We start from the raw sequence: 7,841 nt of genomic DNA on the forward strand, positions 1-7,841 counted from the left end.
GATTGTGCTCATTTTCTTGGGCTCCAATGGGTACCCATTATCTGACAATCTGACAAGTCGGTAGCACTTAGTAGATACGCAATAAATATTTGTTATGTAAATGAATGAGTCAGATTTTTTCTTATCAGAATTAAATGTGGAACTACTTTGAGAATTTAAGAAGAAAACTCCAAAACAATAGTTACTGTAGTTACTGATACTAAGTAACAGTTGGAATGGAGTGTCCTGTTTGCAAAAACAGAATCATACAGCAAAACAAGGAAAAGATAGAAGAGGGTTTAGAATATTGATTTAAAAGCATATTTCTTTATTGGAGATGGGTAAACATTACAGGCTTATTTTCAGAATATAATGTGGTCAAAACCGTAATTTAGGACATTCACTTTGACCCATATATACAGATAAGGATATAGGAGTCTTAAGACAAATTGACCAAGTAGACTTCCTGGTCAAGTACCCGGAAGGAGCTGATTACTATACATTTGGCTTTGTATTCACAAAAACAAACACCTACCTGCACAGAGGAGATAATCAATAGACATGTGTTGAATGAATAAACAAGACGATGTTTATAGACAGGGCCTGAGGTCTGAGAATTTAATCAGGGTTCTAGTTGTTAAACTGTATTTGAAGGAAGGGAAGTATGGCACAGAATATAAAATGGTTCTTTATCAAGGCATATTAGTTTCCATGCTTATTTTCAGGTAAAACTGGTGCTAAACCATCCTAATAAATAACTCAGCTTTATTACAAAGTTAAAGCCAGTACAATTAGTGATATTTTTATGTCTTTTTTAGATAAATCGCTACTCAATTACTTTGCCCATTTTTAAAACTGGGTTATTTATTCTTTTTTCTTTTTTTTACTATTGAGTTGTGTGAGAACCTTATATACTTTGGATTTTTTTTCTTTTTAATTGATAGATAATAAATGCAAATATTTATGGGCTACACATGATATTTCGATACATGAATACAATATGCGATGATTAAACCAGAGTATTTAGAATTTCCATTACCTCAAACACTTATTTCTTTTCGGAGGGAGCATTATAAATCTTCTCATCTAGTTATTTTGAGATATGCAATAAAGTATTGTTAACTCTAGTCACCTTACTGTGCTGTTGAACATTAGGACCTATTCTTTCTATCCACCTTTATGTTTGTAGCCAAAGTCAACCTTTCTGTATTCTTCGCACAACCCACCCACCGAACCTTTCCAGCCTTTGGACACTCAGGTTGATTCCTTATCTTGGCTATTGTGAATAGTGCTGCAGTACACATGGGGGTGCAGATATCTGTTTGGCATACTGATTTTTCTTTTCTTTGAATATATATCCAGCAGTGGAGTTGCCAGATTGTATTATAGTTTTTTGTTTTTTGGTTTTTGTTTTTTTTTGCTGTTTTGAGAAACCACTATGCTGTTTTCCAAAATGTGTACTAATTTACATTCCCACCAACAATGCATAAGAGTTACCTTTTTTCCGCATCTTCAGCAGCATTTGTTATTTTTTGTCTTTTTGATGAAAGCCATTCTACCTGGAGGGAGATGATCTCATTTTGATTTTGATATACATTCCCTTGGTGTTTAACACGCTTTTCAAATACCTGTTTTTTTGTATGTTATCTTTGAGATTTGTCTACTCAGATTCTTTTTTCAGTGTTTAATAGGATTATTTGGGTATCTCTTCTGTTGTGTTGTTGGAGTTCCTTGTATACATTAATATTAGTCCCTTGTCCAATAAGTAATTAGCAAATATTTCCTCAAAATCTACAGGTTGTCTGTTCACGTTATTGATTGTTTCCTTTGCTGTGCAGAAGCTTTCAAGTTTAATATAGTCACACATCTATATATTTTTTGGTTGTCTGTGCTTTTGAAGTCTTAGCCATAAAATCTTTGCCAAGATTAATGTTCTGAAGTGTTTCCACTATGTTTTCTTCTATAGTTTTGGGTCTTATGTTTAAGCTTAATAGTTTTGGGTCTTATGTTTAAGTCTAATTTATAATGAGTCGATTTTTTATATGATGAGAGATCAAAGTCTAATGTCATTCCACTGTAAACGGATATTCAGCTTTTCTAGAACCATTTATTGAAGAGTGTGTCCTTCCCCCAGTAGATGTTCTTGGTGCCTTTGTCAAAAAAACCAGTTGACTGTAAATATCTGTGTTTATTTCCAGGTTTTCTATATTGCTCATGGATCTATGTGTCTGTCTCTATACCAATACTATAACATATGGGTTACTATAGAGTTATAATATATTTTGAAGTCTGGCAGTGTGATGCCTCCTACATTTATTGCCCTCCAAGGTCTTTTGTGGTTCTATAACAATTAAGGGATTTTTTTCCTATTTTATTCTTTAACTGGCATAAAATAATCACATACATTTGTTATTGGTGTACAGAAATGCTATCAATTTTTGTATGTTGACTCTGTATCCTGAAACTTTTCTTAATCTATTATCAGTTCTAAGATATTTTGATGGATTCTTCAGATTTTTCTACATATAAAATCTTTCTACTTTTTTGCTGCAGAACTTTATTGATACAAACTCACCTCTTAGCACTCTTTTTGCTATATTCCATCGGTTTTGGTATGTTGTGGTTCCATTTTCATTTCTTTAAATAATTTTTTCATCTTGTTCTTAATTTCTTGGTTGAACAATGGTTGTTTAGAAGTATGTCGTTTAATTTCCATATATTTTTAGAGTTCCAATATCCCTCTTGTTAAGGTTTCCAGTTTTATTCCATTGTGTTTTAAAAAATATTTCATGTGATTCTGATTTTTAAAAAATTTGCTGAGACTTGTTTCTGTGGCCTAACTTGTGGTCTAGCCTGGAGAAATGTTCCATGTGCTCAAGAGAATGTGTATCCTGCAGCTGTCAGATAAAATATTTTGTAAATATCTTTTAGGTCTATTTGGTTTACATTGCAGGATATTTTATGTTTCTTTGCTGATTTTCTATCTAGATGATGCTGAAAGTGGAGTGTTGAGGTCCTCAACTTTACAGTTTAGGGGTCTATCTCAGTCTTTATCACTAATAATATTTCCTTTATATAGGTGGGTGCCTTAATGTTGGCTTCATATCTATTCACATTGTTATATTCTTTTGTTGAATTGACCTTTCCTCTACAAAAAGCTTAAAATTAGTCTGGCATGGCTGGGTGCGGTGGTCACGCCTGTAATCCCAGCACTTTGGGAGGCTGAGGCAGGTGGATCATGGGGTCAGGAGATGGAGGCCATCCTGGCTAACACGGTGAAACCCCATCTCTGCTAAAAATACAAAAAAATTAGCCGGGCTTGGTGGTGGGTGCCCCCTTTATCATTATATGATGACCTTCTTTGTGTCTTTGTTATATTTTTTTGATTTAAAGTCTATTTTTTTTCTGAAATAATTACATTATCGGTTTCCATTTGTGTGGAATATATTTTCAGTCTCTTCACTTTCAGTCTGAAAGTGAATTCACCAGGTGATTTTTACACTGGTGGCTCCAGACAGGATGAACTTAGACTCCTGGGCAGTTTGCACCAGCAGTGGCAGTGATTGGGACTGGCCCACCCTTAGGTCCCCAAAAGGCATGTAAGTGTATGCCAGCAGGGTCAGGCGGAAAGGGTCAATTGCCAGACCCCCAAAAGATGTCTGTGTGTACTGGCAGTGGTGACAGCAGCAGGCAGATTATTTTAATTTTAACCATTTCACAGATATATGGTTCATAAATAATTTCTCTCAATCTGTAGGCTGTCTTTTAATTTTATTAATTTCTTTTGTTGTGTGGAAATGTTTTAGTTTGATGAAGTTCCACTTCTTAATTTTTGCTTATGTTGCTTGATCTTTTGGTGTGATATTAAAAAAATCTTTGCCAAGGTCAATGTCCAGAAGCTATTTGCCTATGTTTACTTCTAACAGCTTCATGAGATAAGGTCTTACATTTAGGTCTTTAATCTGTTTTCAGTTGATTTTTTAGTGTTTTAAATATGACAATGGCCCAGTTCCATTTTTTTTTACATGTGGATATTCACTTTTTCCAAACAGCTTGTTAAAGAGACTATAGTTTTTCCATTGTTTATTTTTGGTGCCCTTGTCAAAAATTAGTTGACTGCATTTATTTGAAATTATTTCTGGGCTCTATATTCTGTTCCATTAGTCTATGTTTCTATTTTTATTCTAGCACCATCCTGTTTTGATTATTACAGCTTTGTAATGTAATTTGAAATAAGGAAGTGTGACGCCTCCAACTTTGTTTTCTTTCTCAAGATTGCTTTGGCTACTGGGGTTCTTTTGTGCTTCTATATATATTTTAGATTTTTTTTTCTATTTGTGTGAAGAATGTCATTTGAATTTTCATAGAAATTGAATTGAATCTGCTTTGGGTAATATGGACATTTAAATGATACTAATTCTTCTAATCCATGAATTCTAAATGCTTCCATTTATTTGTGTCTTCTTCAATTTCATCAATATTTTAAAATTTTCAGTGTATAGAGCTTTCCTGGTTAATTTTATTCCTAAATAATTTATTCTTCTTAATGATCTTGTAAATGAGATTGTTTTCTTGATTTATTTTCCAAATAGATAATTATTGTTGTAAAGTAAGTCAACTTACGTTTGTACATTGATTTAATATTCTACAGCTGTAATGAATTTATTTACTAGTTCTAACAGAGTTTTATTGTGTGTATAAAGTCTTTAGGATTTTCTGCATATAGGATCATATCATCTGCAAATAGAAATAATTTTACATTTTCCCGATTTAAGTGCTTTTATGTTATTGTCTGCTTGCACTTGTTAGTACTTAGGAACTATGTTGACTAGAATGGGCAAGAGTAGACATCCTTGTCTAGTACCCGGTCTTAGTGGAAAAGCTTTCAGTTTTTTTCCCCATTGATTATACTGTTAGTTGTGATCTTTCATAAGTGGCCTTTATTATGTTGAGGGAATTTCCTTCTATACATAAATTGTTGAGAGTCTTTAATCAAAAACATGTTAATTTGTCCAGTACTGTTTCTGTATGTATTAAAATGAACATGTGGTTTCTACCTTTCATTCTGTTAGTGTGGGGTATCGCATTGATTAATTTGCATAGCTTGAAAATAAAATCCACAATGAGGTACCACCTCGCACATATTAGGATGACTTATCATAAAGACAAGTGATTAGAGTGTTGATGAGGATGTGGAGAAAAGAAAGTCCTTGTAAACAGCTGATGTAAATGTAAATAGGTGCAACCATTATTAAAAACAGTATGGAGGTTCTCAAAAAATTAATAATAAAACCATTGCAAGATCAAACAGTCTCTCTTTTGGGTATAACTCAAAGAAAATAAAATCTGCACCTTAAAGGGATATATGTACTCCCAAGTCCCTTGCAGCATCATTTCTAATAGTCAATACATAGAAACAATCTATGTGTCTATGGTGTGATGAATGGACAAATTATGCTGATTACATATATACACAACATACATAGACATATAATGAGATATTATTCAGACTTAAAAAGGGAAATTCTACTACTTGTGACAATATGAATGAACCCAGAGGACATTATGTTAAGTGAATGAGCCAGACACAGAAAGAAAAAAAATGCTGTACAACCTCTCTCAAATATGAAATCTAAAAAAAATAGTTAAATATATAGAAACAGGGTATAGAATGGTGGTTACCAATAGTGAGAAGTCAGGGAATGAATAGGTTAAAGTGTACATAGTTACAGTTGTGTAGGATGAATACATCTAGAGAAATAATGTCTAGCATAAAGAGAAGAGTTAATAATATATTGTATATAAGAAATAACATATTGTATACAGGAAAGGGAACAGATTTTAGGTACTCTCAGTACGAAACATTGGGAGGTAAATATGTAGAAAGATGGAAATGTTAACTGCTTTACTACAGTAATCATTTTATTATGTCTATCAAAATATCATATTGTACAATTCAAATATAAATAACAAAAATAGCAACAATAAAGAAGAAATTGTGAAGGGCCATGGTATAGGTTTATAATGTGAGATAATATGAGCCCTATAGATTTTGAAACCAGATAATGGTTATTTCATTTCAGGGTAAAGCCACAGATTGAGTTAAAAAAAAAAAAAGACTCCTGGGAGTATAGTTCCATTTTAGTAGGACAGAGACAATAAAGAAAAGATAAAATCCAGATGGAAAAGTAGAGGAAAACAGACACAAGGTTTTGAAATGTCTAAGAAATGTGTTATTTTTTAACACTTCTCAAAATCAGTAGATGAGAGAACTCTAGAGCTATGAAGTAAGATAATCTACCCTGACCTCTCTATCTGTCTAAGAAGAAAGAAAACTAATCCCACTTATACATGACAGCACAAAATGATAACGCTTAAGCTCTGTGTAATAATTTTTGCATTTAAATCTTATGCAACATTAAAAGGCAAAAATAATTCAGAATAATAATACTTCTCCAGACTACGAAGTTATGCCCAATGTAAACACCCACAACAAAGATGATACTCTAATATTTCAAGTGAAAAAGAAAAAATTAAAATAATGTATAGGATAAATCAAAATAGAAAAGCTCAGAAATTATGTGATTAGAATAAAAAAAGATTTACAAAGGTAGTTGATAAAATTTAGGAATGGATTACATTTTTTTAATTATTTAAGAAATAACACTAAAATTGGAAAAGAGAGTACAGTAATAAAACATGATCACATATAAAAACTTAAGGAAATATATAAGAGTGAGAAAAATAAAATGGAATGGTTAAAAATTAAAACAAAAACAAAACAAGGGGAACCCAGTTTAGATCTAGGAAGTAAAAAGAGACAGTCATTCTCACCATAACAACCAAAATAAACTGGATAATTTTAGAGCTGTGCACGTGAAGATGCCCAGTGAACTAAATTTCAAAAAAGTGAGAAGTCCTTCACCAGAGAAAGTAAATTAATTTTGCTTCCATCCCTGCTGCAATTGCAAAAGGAGGAATCTTCCATAGACAGGGGAGGGAGAAATGAGGCTCTCTTCTACTGAAATATTAATGACCACAAGACAGTCGAGAAAGAGCACCTAGTGATATACAGGGCATGCAGTGAGTTCAAAATATCCACAGTCTGCAAACACAGCAGATCTACATGAAATCTATTAGATGTCCTTAGGAGTTGATGCTTAAAGTAGGGCTCAAAGACTGAGATCCTCTTTTCCTCCCACTTTGAAAGTTCAGCAAATAAGAGCTGGGAGACACCCAGATTGTCACAGAAGCTCGGGCTGTTATCCTCAGAAGGTCCAGGGGTGAGGCAACACTTCAAGATTGAAAGAGCAAACAAGACGGGCATGGAGAGCTACTGGAACTCTTCATGGAGAGAACAGCAAGATCCAGAGCAATCCTAGGCAGCACAATATCATTAATGAAGCACAGGTGCCTTTGCCAACCAGCTTTCAGATTCTCGTCCCAGTTACGAGGAAGGTCCTGATTCACCCCTCAACTTATTTTAATGAAATCAACCAAATCTGCAGCACAAGTCAGTCAGACCTAGCTCCATGAGAAACGAAATCCATTTGGCTTCTGTTTTGTGGCATGGCACTAAAAACTAGGTGCCCCATTCTGGAGGTAAATGTTACTTATTTCAGTTTCTGTCTTCTTTTAGAGAAATGTCTGTCATGCAATTAAAGATATACTATGATTGCCAAAACCAGACAATAGATTAGGTTGATGCAAAAGTCATTGCAGTCTTTGCCATTATACCTTTACTTAATGTACATGTGGAACATTCATCTAAATGAATAGCTGAATAATATTTTTTCAAGAAAATACAATTTAAGTGATTTCTCAAAAGAAAAACCTCAATAAATTCCAAAATATAGAAATAA

Source organism: Mandrillus leucophaeus, unplaced genomic scaffold, assembly GCF_000951045.1.
Source record: "Mandrillus leucophaeus isolate KB7577 unplaced genomic scaffold, Mleu.le_1.0 Scaffold144, whole genome shotgun sequence".
Lineage (NCBI taxonomy): Eukaryota > Metazoa > Chordata > Mammalia > Primates > Cercopithecidae > Mandrillus > Mandrillus leucophaeus.